This window comes from Conger conger, chromosome 1 (genome assembly GCF_963514075.1).
Source record: "Conger conger chromosome 1, fConCon1.1, whole genome shotgun sequence".
Lineage (NCBI taxonomy): Eukaryota > Metazoa > Chordata > Actinopteri > Anguilliformes > Congridae > Conger > Conger conger.
This window is the reverse complement of record NC_083760.1, coordinates 4,797,918-4,811,222: the sequence shown is the minus strand read 5'-3', so window position 1 is coordinate 4,811,222 and position 13,305 is coordinate 4,797,918.

Below are 13,305 nucleotides of genomic sequence, written 5' to 3'. Positions count from 1 at the left end.
ACACACACATACACACATACAGACACATGTATATACAGACATATACACACACACATACACATGTATGTACACACACACACATACACATACACACATATACATACAGACACATGTATATACACACACATATACACACACACATACACATGTATATACACACACATACACACATACAGACACATGTATATACACACATATATACGTACATGTATATACACACATCTATACGCACATATGAACATACCTACACACACCCTCACACATACACACACACGCACAAACATATATGCACACATAGACACACATATGAAAACACACACACACGCACACACATGCAGGCATCCACACACAGAGACACACACATACATATGCTTACAAACGCAATTACACATTCACCCACACACTCACACGTGCACGCACACAAACACACTTGAATACAGACAAACACACACACATACACACATACTTACGCATTCTCACAGGCACACATATCCATGCACACACACATACACACTTGAATACCGACACAAACACACACGCATACACACATACTTACGCATTCTCACACGCACACACACACAAACAAACACACACCGCCGGTTTCTCCAGCGCGGAAAGTTCCGGATGAACTCCGGTCTAATTGTTTTGACATCATTCCAGTTTCGTCGAGTGGATTCCAAGCGTCAAAGTGTTTACTTTCAGTAGAGTCTCGCTGCGGGGGGGGAGGGGGAAACGCGCTCCCCCCCCGCCCGCCTCGTGGACTGAGCGAGACTCTCCGGCCCCGCTGCGAGGATCAGGCTGCTTTGACCGCCGCGAACGCCTCTATCCGCTCGCGCACGACGTCGGCGACGTCGCCGCCCCTCCGCCCCCCTCGTTCCCGACGACAACGCTCTCTCTTCCTCCCGCGCCGTGATCCGTGGCTCCCGCGCTCCACGGATGAGCCGCTTCTCGGACGTTTCCCGCCGACGAAAACCCCCCCCGCCCCAGCTTCTCCGTGAGGTCGGTGACGCTAACGCTAACGCCGAGCTAGCCACGCCGCGGCTAAAAGTGCCTCGCAGTGACATTTACTGCGAATGGATACGGTGACGGCGGTTCGTTCGCGATGAGGAGGCGGACGTTCCGCGGCTGCGTTCAGGAAGCATCTACGATTAGGGACGTTATTCCTGGATCAGGTATCCTCCTGCATGTGTCCTAACTTTACTGATTATGAGCTGAAGATCAGCACGACTGATTGCTCTGATAGGAGCAGATAGCAGAGAGTTTGCCCGACCCTGTTCCTAGAGGTCTACCGTCCTGTAGGTCTTCACTCCAACCCTAACAAAGCACACCTCATTCAACAGCTAGAGCAGGGCTGCCCAACCCTGTTCCTGGAGATCTACCGTCCTGTAGGTCTTCACTCCAACCCTAACAAAGCACACCTCATTCAACAGCTAGAGCAGGGCTGCCCAACCCTGTTCCTGGAGCTCTACCATCCTGTAGGTTTTCACCCCAACCCTGACAAAGCACACCTCATTCAACAGCTAGAGCAGGCCTGCCCAACCCTGTTCCTGGAGATCTACCATCCTGTAGGTTTTCACCCCAACCCTGACAAAGCACACCTCATTCAACAGCTATAACACAAGCAATTGTTTTATTTGAAGGGGGGGGGGGGGGGGGGGCTCAACCAGTCCCTCAGCGGTAGGCCATCGGAAGGGGTGTGTCGACTCTTTTCAATCGTTTATTTCTCACCCTTCTTCTTTTCCGTGTCCCGCTCACACGTCAGTGCGTAGCCACGTGCGTTACAGACGTTGGCCGATGCGCAGGAGTGCAGCAGACGGGGAGAGACAGCCACAGGTCGATCGTCTCGATGTACCACTCCGCACAGGAACACTTCCACAGAGGATGCACTCGTGTCTCCTGGAGCGTGAGCGCGGGCCTAGCGCTGGGCTCCCGTGCGCAGGTGGAGAGCTGCGTCACTCAGGGCAACGCAGGGCCCCGCGCCACACGCCCGGTGACATCAGCAACCCGCATCCATCCCAGCGGCTGTTTCACGTGGGAGAGCTCAACAAAACGGTTGCGCGTTTGAATAGATCCCCCCCCCCCCCCCCTTTCCGCCTCTAATCCCCGTGGCACCGGCTTTTACGCCCCACTTTACAATCTCAACTTTACTCCCACGGAACGCACGCACGCACGCGTGTGTTACATGCGCGCACACGCAGATAGGGACACTTTTGGGCCCCGAGTGCGTCACCTATAGACGCACGAGCACACGCACGCTCTCTCTTCGCACGCGCCAAAGCACACAACACAGGCGCTCGCGATACACAGTGTGTGCTGCCGCAAACATACTCTAATAAAAAATAAAAGACCTCTTATTTGTATATACAGTGTATCATTTTTTCCTCTATTACTTATTTCTATTTTTTTGCAGCCTTGAATTGAAATGCTCTTTTAATTAAGCCCAAGAGTGAGAATGAAGTCGCCATGAGGCGATTTCCACCTTTGTTTTTTATTTTATTCTAATTTGTTTTATTTCAGGAAAGGAAAAAAAAAATAATAAAAAAATAACGAAACTACCTGTAAGGATTATCCTATTGTGCCGGCAAACACAAACACGTGCTGTTCCTGTAGACACAACCCGAGCATTTAGAATGACACGGAGCCGCACGCGCGAAACCTGAGAACGGTATTATGTAGAGATTTGTTAGCGCATGTAAACATATTTGATCATTATTAAACGTGCAAGCACCAGACAGGTTTACTGCCGGTGGGGAAGTTTGCAGCGGCAGGGAAGGGTGTAAAACTATAATAATAAAAAAAACAACAACACAGAGAGTGAAATGATAGATCGTAATGTCTCCTTCATGATCTGGCGGGGAGACGTGGTTAACTTCGCGGAGGTGCGTTTGCGCGGCTGATCTTCGGCTCACCGCGGCGTCTCGCGTTTCTTTCTCCGGGGAGAAGACTGCGAGCGGGGAGGGCGCAGGGCGCCTGCCGGCTTGATCTCTGATTTCAGCTCCACTTAATACCCACGTAACGGATCAATCAGCGGGATAAACAGAATCCCCGCAGAGGTGACTTATAGAACACTCCGATCCATGCCGCAGCGGTGACGGTCGCTGACTTCTTATAAACGTTGCCCTCAAAATTGAATTGGATTAGAGCAGGTTAACACCAGTTATTTTAGATTGCATTTCGAGTTGCCTATTTGAAAAAACAAAAAAAAAAAATGAAGCAAACCTATTGTATGTAGGATAATGAAAAAGCCATTATTACATTGATTTTGCTTTGATTGTGTTGAATAGTCCACAGGCCTAACTGTAAAATGTTCATGACATTAAAGATCCGAAGGGCAAAAGTACCTTACAGTTGTTCAGCTCATTGTATGACATCTTGTGCCAGTTTCACGACACTGATTAAGCCTGGTCCTAGACTGAATTCAGTCTTGAATGCAGATTCTCCACACAAAAACTCAATTTAATCCAGGACTAAGCTTAATCATGTGTCCATGAAACCAGCCCGTAGACTAGGCCTGCTCCATTTTAAAATATGACAACAATTTGTGTGTATACACTCACACACACACACAGGGAGAGATACCGGCTTTAACATGCCCCGCCGATAGTTTTGGAGCGTACTCAGTAAAAGCGTTACCTCTGCCCGAACATGTCCGAAGACACGCATTCTGTATCGAGTGCCTCCTGTGTATGGGTGTTCCTATTTCATTATTACTATTATTATTGAGCAAATGTTTTTTATTCAACACTGAACGCGGTCGAAAGACAACCCGAATCCAAACTGCCAAGATGTTTGATGACAGCAGGTGCTGAATTCCAGGCATTCAACTTTCTGTAATCAGCTCCACGAATTACATTACATTTCATTACATTACATTAACGGCATTTGGCAGACGCTCTTATCCAGAGTGACGTACAGTTGATTAGACTAAGCAGGAGACAATTCTCCCCTGGAGCAATGCAGGGTTAAGGGCCTTGCTCAAGGGCCCGACGGCTGTGCGGATCTTATTGTGGCTACACCGGGGATCGAACCACCGACCTTGCGTGTCCCAGTCATTTACCTTAACCACTACGCTACAGGCCGCCCCATATCCGGCCCACGGATCTGATCAATTGATGTCTCCATGTGGCTAATTTGGAGAGGGCTCTTCACCCAGTGAGACCAGGGCGGGGAGTGTGGTGTCTTTCACCTTTGTGCAAGAATCTTTTTAGTGAGGCCAGCCAACTATACCCATTTCTGCGGTAGAGATAAATCAAGTTTTTAATCGTTGAGATCCTCATTGGCTGAATGCTAATTAGGACGTTGTGTTCGTCGCGTTGTATTTGCCCCCTCAGACTTCAGGTCTGTTACAGATGGGGAGAGCTGGATCCACCAGCTGATCATTTATATGTCACACATCGTGTTTTCTTGAAGGAAAATTCAAGTCGTTGGAATTTGGACCTTGATCAAATTCCGGGGTCAGGTAAAGAACAACAATTCTATCTGGATTTGAACGAGCCCTGTGTCTCTCTTTCTCTCTCTCTCAAACTCTTAATTCTAATTCTAAAATGCTTTATTGGCATGGCAAGATACATCTTATGTTGCCAAAGCACATGAACAGAGATCTAGACATACAGTGTACAGGTATATAGGCCTCTCTTTCTCCCTATCTCTCTCTCTCTGTCTCTCCCTCTGTGGGTGTGTATTAAAGAGAGTGGATCTCTCTGTCTCTCTCTCTCTCTCCCTCTCTCTCTCTCTCCCTCCCTCCCTCCCTCTCTCTCTCTCTCTCTCTCTCTCCCTCTCTCTCCCTCTCTCTCTCTCTCTCTCTCTCTCTCTCTCCCTCTCTCTCTCTCTCTCTCTCTCTCTCTCTCTCTCTCTCTCTCTGTCTCTGTCTCTCTGGGGGTGTGTGTGTGTTACAGAGTGGACTCCTCTTAGCTGCTGCTGTGTCACTGGCTCGTTTGTCACGGTGAGTGATTTCAGTGGCCCAGAGAATCAGTCACATCACGATGGCAGAGTACAGCGTTTTTTTCTCCTTTTTTTTTTTTTTTTTGCAAAATCATGGAAGTACATCTCGCGAAAAAAATAGAAACCCAAAGCTGCTGCTGTCACCCCCCCCCCCCCTCCGGAACCCCCCCCCTCCCCAAGGTCTGGAGGAAGGCTCTGTCACTGTACTGTATCAGTATCATCACCATGGTTAATACACTGTAACTGCACCTGCAACCACCCCCATCTGCATTCACCACTGTGAGGGTGTCACACATACACACAACACACATACAGACACAAACACCACACAACACGCATACATACACACAGACACACACACACACACACAGCCACATACATACACACAACTCGCATACATACACACAGAGACACACATACACACACAGAAATAAACACCACACAACACACACACAGACACAAACACCACACAACACACACAGACACAAACACCACACAACACACATACATACACACAGAGACACACATACACACACACACACACAGCCACATACATACACACAGAGACACACACACACACACACACACACACAGCCACACGACACACATACATACACACAGAGACACACACACACACACACACACACACACACACACACAGCCACACCCCGTGACCGGGCTCTTTTCCTGCTGGTTCCGCCACTCCGCCACTTCTGATACCGTTTCATCCCCCCCCCCCCCCCTCCCGTAGCATAAATTAGACTCTGTTATGTCTGATGGAAAATAGGCACCTTATTGCATCAGGCCACGGCTTATTAAACCAGCGCTCAGCGCGGTAACCTGGGTGGCAGGGGGTCTATTGGGCTGGCTCATAACCGTCCTCAACCCACCGCCCTGGAGAAAAGGATTAGGGGCGCTTTGGGGCGACATTGGCTCAGGAGGTGAGAGTGGGTCGTCTGCCGGTTCGATCCAACCGCCCTGGGTGTGTCGAAGTGTCCCTGAGCAAGACGCCTAACCCCCAAATTGCTCCTGACGAGCTGGTCGGTGCCTTGCATGGCAGCCAGTCACCGTCAGTGTGTGTATGTGTGTGTGTGTGTGTGTGTGTATGTGAATGAGAGGCATCAATTGTATAGCGCATTGGATGAAGGCGCTATATAAATGCAGTCCGTTTTCCATTTACCGTTGATTCCGTTGTGAGTCTGTTGTTGGCGCCCCCTATAGGACCCATGTGGGATCTGCAGTGTGAGAGCGAGTGCCTCTGCACCAGTACAGATGTGTTAGAGACACCTCTCCAGGCTTGATAGTTGTTGATGATAAAAATAATAATGAAACTGCTCAAAGACTGTTCAAAGCTGCACATCATTGCTCTACTCCAGGGGTGTCAAGCTCCAGTCCTGCCACTCCAGTTCCACAAAGCAGGATTACCGAGTTTGCCGGATAGCTGAGTAAAACTCGGTCAAACGGCTCTTTTTACTCCAGTCCGTGTTCCAGATTTGGCCAGGGTCCAGGTTTTACCCGGTGCACTTATCCAGCTTTGTGAAACAGGCCCCAGGAGGTCTGTAATATCTGCAGGATTTTGTGGTTGTCCTTCAACCGGCATCCGACTTTCCCGATAACTCGTTAAAGTGGTCAAGATAATTTTCCGACACAGTCCCCGATGGAATATTATGGGAGCATTAATCAAGAACAGCTTAGCACTACATCAATGCGCAGAACCAAAACAGAAACATTGATTATATATAACATAAAACGTAACATCGCATAAGCCTGTATCCTAGTGGCTCAGGTACATGACTGGGACCCGGAAGGTTAGTGGTTCAAGCCCCGGTGTGGCCACAATAAAATCCGCACAGCTTTTGGGCTCTGAACCCCACGGCTGATTGTCCCCTGCTTAGTCCAATCAACTTTAGGTCGCTTTGGAAAAAAGCAGCAGCTAAATAACAGGTCATATGATTCTCCATAAAAACGTTAAAAACCCTCTAAACTCAGTTGTGAGGGTGAGGCCCACTTCATGCGTAGTGCGATACTGCCTCTATTTCCTGTCTGCTGTCAGAGACCAGAGACTCGTTACAGGCGTGAGGAGTCAGGGGGAGCAATACGGAGCGGTGATGTAATAACCAGGGGAAAGGGGCAATGCGACGGCGTTCGTTCAGCGGCTGCGTTCGTTTAGCGACGGCGTTCGTTTAGCAACTGTGTTCGTTTAACAATGGCGTTCGTTTAGCGACGGCGTTCGTTTAGCGGCTGCGTTCGTTTAGCGGCTGCGTTCGTTTAGCGACGGCGTTCGTTTAGCGGCTGCGTTCGTTTAACAATGGCGTTCGTTTAGCGGCTGCGTTCGTTTAGCGGCTGCGTTCGTTTAGCGACGGCGTTCGTTTAGCGGCTGCGTTCGTTTAACAATGGCGTTCGTTTAGCGGCTGCGTTCGTTTAGCAATGGCGTTCGTTTAGCGACGGCGTTCGTTTAGCGGCTGCGTTCGTTTAGCGGCTGCGTTCGTTTAGCGGCTTTGTTCGTTTAGCGGCTGCGTTCGTTTAACAATGGCGTTCGTTTAGCGACGGTGTTTGTTTAGCGGCTGTGTTCGTTTAGCGACGGCGTTCGTTTAGCGGCTGCGTTCGTTTAGCGGCTGTGTTCGTTTAGCGGCTGCGTTCATTTAGCGGCTGCATTCGTTTAACAATGGCGTTCGTTTAGCAACTGTGTTCGTTTAGCGGCTGCGTTCGTTTAGCGATGGTGTTCGTTTAGTGACTGCGTTCGTTTAGCGGCGTGTGCTGGTCTCTCAGTGCCTTGGAGGGCTGTGTGTCCTATTCTCTCAGTGCCATGGAGGACCGTGTGTGTGCTGGTCTCTCAGTGCCATGGAGGGCTGTGTGTGTGTGCTGGTCTCTCAGTGCCATGGAGGGCTGTGTGTGTGTGCTGGTCTCTCAGTGCCATGGAGGGCTGTGTGTGCGCTGGTCTCTCAGTGCCATGGAGGGCTGTGTGTGTGTGCTGGTCTCTCAGTGCCATGGAGGGCTGTGTGTGTGTGCTGGTCTCTCAGTGCTATGGAGGGCTGTGTGTGCGCTGGTCTCTCAGTGCCATGGAGGGCTGTGTGTGTGTGTGCTGGTCTCTCAGTGCCATGGAGGACCGTGTGTGTGTGCTGGTCTCTCAGTGCCATGGAGGGTGTGTGTGTGTGCTGGTCTCAGAGAGAGAGAAAGAGAGAGGGAGAGAAAGGGAGAGAGAGAAGTTCCTCTCGTAACAAACCCGCAGTCAGAGACCGTCTGACAGGAGAGCGTGTGATTGGGAGAAGTCTGCTGTCTGCGCCTGTCAATCAATCGGTGGAAGATTCCAGAAATATCAGAAATGGCACCCCCCCCCACCCACCTCACAAAGGTGCACCCGTGTTTTGGGAGTCGCAGAGCGTGAAAAATATCGGAGAAGAGGGCTGCTGTAATTACTCTCCTCTTGACTGTGTGTGTGTGTGTGTGAGAGTGTCTGTATATGTGTGTGCGTGTGTGTGTGTATATGTGTGTGTATTTGTGTGTATGCCTGTATGTTACATTACATTATTGGCATTTTGGCAGACACTCTTATCCAGAGCGACATGCAGTTGATTAGACTAAGCAGGAGACAATCCTCTCCTGAAGCAATGCAGGGTTAAGGGCCTTGCTCAAGGGCCCAACGGCTGTGTGGATCTTATTGTGGCTACATCGAGATTAGAACCAAACGACCTTGGTGTCCCAGTCATTTACCTTAACCACTACACTACAGGCCGCCGTGTGTGTGCGTGTGTATGCGTGTGTGTGTGTGTGTGTGAGTGTGTATGTATGTGTGTGTGCGTGTGTGCGTGTATGCGTGTGTGTGTGTGTGTATGTGTGTGTGAGTGTGTGTATGTGTGTGTGCGTGTGTGCGTGTGTATGCGTGTGTGTGTGTGTGTATGTGTGTGTGAGTGTGTGTGTATGTGTGTGTGTGTGTGTGTATGTGTGTATGAGTGTGTATGTATGTGTGTGTGTGTGTGTGTGTGTGTGTGTGCATGTGTATGTATGTCTGTAGGTGTGTGCGTTTCTGTGTGTGTGTGCGTGTGCGTGAGTGTATAGTAGAGTACATGAATAGCTGGTTGTGGCGGGAGCAGAGGAGAGGAGAGCAGAGGAGAGGAGAGGAGAGGAGAATATCACCCCAGGTACTCTGGGTAAAGCGCTCTGTAGCCCCCAGTCTGTGGGAGGCTGAGCCTATCCCACCAGCTTTAATCTGTGACAGGCCATTTCATAATCACTGCCCCAGGGGCCTTCTACCTCTACCACTCTTTCTCTCTCTCTCTCTCCTCCTCCTCTCCTCCTCCTCCTTCATCTCCCCTTTTCTTACTCTCTCTCTCTCTCCCTCCCTCGCCCCCGCAGGACCGTAATCTCGAGCCGTGCTTATCCTACATAATCGGGCCACAATAGCGCCACGCGGTCTCCACGACGACCGCGGGATGCACGTTTTCCCACAATGCATCCCCCGCCCCGGACCCCCTGCCCCCCCCCGGGCTCAGCCCCGCCCCGCTGTCTCCGGGAGCCTTCCTCCCCCCCCACCCTCATCATCATCATCATCATTACCATCATCATGGCCGCCAGGGCCACCACCATCATCATCATCATCATCATCATCATTGCTATCTTCTTACCGCCGTGTCCGGCCGGCGTAATCACTCAGGAGGGCGCTGGAGCGCAGGACTGGTGTCCGGGGGGGTGGGGGCGTTGGAGGTGTGGTGTGTTCCCCTGGGGGAGGGAGGGGGCGAATGGCCCGGAATATCGATCAGCTCTCACTCCTGCCTCTTCTACGTTTGCGGCCTGGTGGTTCGTGTATCTTTTCGGGGGTTTTTGTTGTCCTTTCCGTGATTTTATTTATCGTTCTGTGTGTTACTGTCGAGGGCTGTGTATGAAGCTTCATCAGTTTTTTTAAATAAATAATAATCATAATAACAGCAAATTGTTTCGGAACAGGTCCTGAGGTGTTCAGTTTGCTCATATTGTGCCCCGCCATTTCATCAGCACCATTGATTAAAAACAACATCCAACAATTAAACACGCACATACAGGTATGCACACCAGAACAGGTTTACACACACACACACACACACACACAGGTGCGTATGCACATATGTTACGGCTTTACTGCCTCTTGAATATGGCACAACAGGAAAGGGCTGACATCTTGGCTCACATAGTTAGATTGCAAACGCTATGAATGCCCATCTCTGTAGTGTGAGGGCCGCTGGCACCTCATTGCCTTTGTTCCCAGCACTATAGAGGAAACTGGAAAAGCCTAACAGTCGCCACGTACGTAAATGACAGGGGCATTTGTGCATTGAAACAGAGCCAAAATGGCCGCTTGCTCCTTCTCAGTTGCCCATGGGAGTGTTTGTGGAGATTGCCTGAAGGGGGGACAGGGGGAAAGTAATGCCAAGGAGTGAAAGAAAGGGATGAAGGAAGGAACAAGAGAAAAATAAAAGAGGCAGTAAAAAGGGGGAATAGAAGACAGGAGTGCAGAGAGAGGATATTAAAAAGTGTGTTTATTTGACAAGGTCTATGGATTTTAATACTGGAACATTTCTGTAAGTGTTCCAGGATTTGCAGCCAGAGTTAGCTGGGGAGGCCGTTTTTCACCTGTAGTCCTTGGGCGTTACATTACATTGTGTTTAGCTTTTATGGACGCTTTTATCCAAAGTAATGTATCAAAACAGTGCATATCAAGGTCATAGGACAAACAACCGGACGGGTCAGATAAGGTACAATTCATATATGATCGGTCGTAAAGCCATGAACATAAGTCCAGTACACAAGTCTGTATCTACCACACTGAGATATCTACAAAAGTCCTAGATTCAGGTACAAAACACAGGGGCTAAAGATAGACAGGTGAAAAAAAAGTGACAATAGATGAGGGAACTCCTGCAGTTAGGAGTAAAGGTAAAGGTAAAGGTGCGCATGTCTTTGTATTGTGGGAGGAAACCGGAGTACCCAGAGGTAGCCCACACAAACACGCCAGAGCATGTGAACCACACAGAGGGGACCCAGACTGGGACTTAAACCCAGAACCTCCTGCTTGCGAGGTGTCAGTGGCACCGTGCCACTCAGGCGCTGGACACAAACCAAAGCCAACGCCGTCTCATCGTCTGAACTTCAATAAGAAGTTTTGGACTTAACGCTCACAGTTTTACCTGAGCGAGAGAGAGAGAACGATGGAGAACGAGTGTAAGGAGGAAGTGCTGATTTAAGGGCAGTCAGGGAACGAGGGTGAGAAAGCAGCGAGAAACAAGAAAAGAAATGGAGAGACAACCAACGCCAGAGGTGAGGTGAAGATGAGATGAGGTGAGTGGGGTGAGAAGAGAGGGAGGTGGGGAGAGAGAGGGAGAGAGGGAGAGAGAGAGGGGACAGCAGAGAGAGAGAGGGAGAGAGGGGGAGATACAGAGAGGCAGAAAGAGCCAGAGTTGAGAGCAAGAGGTAGACAGATAGGAAGAAATGGAGGATGGTTAGAAAGTGAGTGAGGGTGTTTGAGTTGCAGAGAGGAAAAAGAGAATGAGTGTGAGAGATAATTGAGAGAGAAGGAGTGAGGGAGAATTGTGTGTGAGAGGAAGGGAGAATGTGAACATGTGTGTGTGTGAGAGAGAGAGAGAGAGAGAGGGAGGGAGGGTTAGAGAAGCGCTAGAAGTTAGAAGCAGAGAGTCTTGGTGATGGTGACTCCAGGTCTGTCTGAAAGTGTGTGTGTGTGTGTGTGTGTGTGTGAGAGAGAGAGAGAGAGAGAGAGAGAGAGAGAGTGTGGGTGTGTGTGTGTGTGTGTGAGAGAGAGAGAGAGAGAGAGAGAGAGAGAGAGAGAGAGAGAGTGTGTGTGTGTGTGTGTGTGTGTGAGGAGGAGGGAGAAATCTAAATTCAGTCAGGACAACTCACATATTTAGATAAACATATTAATGAATATGTAAGAAAATGATTGCATGCACTACCCTACCTACAGGGAGCAGATACATCTCTCAGACTAAACAGGGCACTACCCTACCTACAGGGAGCAGATACATCTCTCAGACTAAACAGTGGAGCTCGGGAACAGATCATCCAGTTGCCAAAGCCCTATACTGTGTGTGCTTCCTGATGGATCAGGACGACCAAACCCATATCCACCCAGCACAGAAGGAAAGGGAGTGAGGAGGGAGGTATGGAGAGAGAGAGGAGGGAGAGGGAGTGAGGGCAGAGAGGGAGGTATAGAGAGAGGGAGAGGGAGGTATAGAGGGAGAGAGAGAGGAGTAGAGAGAGCGGGAGGTATGGAGAGAGGTAATAGAGGGAGAGAGGGAGAGGGAGGTATAGAGGGAGAGAGAGAGGTATAGAGAGAGGGAGAGGGAGGTATAGAGGGAGAGGGAGAGGTGTAGAGAGAGCGGGAGGTATGGAGAGAGGTATAGAGGGAAGGAGAAGGATAGAGAGGGAGAGGGAGGTATAGAGAGAGGGAGGGAGGTATAGAGGGAGAGGGAGAGGGAGGTATAGAGAGAGAAGGAGGTATGGGGAGAGGGAGAGAGAAGGAGAGAGAGAGGGAGAGAGAGGTATGGGGATAGAGAGAGAGGGAGGTATAGAGGGAGAGGGAGGTATGGTGAGAGGTATAGAGAGAGAAGGAGAGAGAGAGGGAGAGGGAGGTATGGGGAGAGAGGGAGAGGGAGGTATAGAGAGAGGGAGAGAGAGGTATAGAGAGAGAGAGAGAGAGGTATAGAGAGAGAGAGAGAGAGGTATAGAGGGAGAAAGAGAAGGAGAGAGAGGGAGGGAGGTATAGAGAGAGGGAGAGGGAGGTATAGAGAGAGAGAGAGGTATAGAGGGAGAGAGAGGGAGGTATGGGGAGAGAGGGAGCGGGAGGTATGGGGAGAGAGAGAGAGGGAGGTATGGGGATAGAGGGAGAGGGAGGTATGGGGAGAGAGGGGAGCGGGAGGTATGGGGAGAGAGAGAGAGGGAGGTATGGGGATAGAGGGAGAGGGGAGGTATGGGGAGAGAGAGAGAGGGAGGTATGGATAGAGAGAGAGGGAGGTACAGAGGGAGAGGGAGGTATGGGGAGAGAGAGAGGGAGGTACAGAGGGAGAGGGAGGCATGGTGAGGAATTAGAGGCCCTGGCGGTAGTGTGTGTTGTCAGTGCTGATTTATGGCTCTGTTTTAAGCGAAGCTGCTCCCCGATCCCGACGCTCCTATTTGTTTCAGCCATCCCTCATTTTTCCTCCCTTCCAAGAAGGTTGTGCCGCTCACCGGGAGAGCCAAGAACAAAATTAACCCTCGGCCAGCGCCCAGCTCCGCGGGGGGCGGGGGGATGGGGGGGGGGGGGGGGGGGCGGGGGGCTGGCGGTAGGCCGTTTTTTTGTTCGTTTTTTTGTTTTGTTTCTGTGTCAGGATCCTCAGAGCT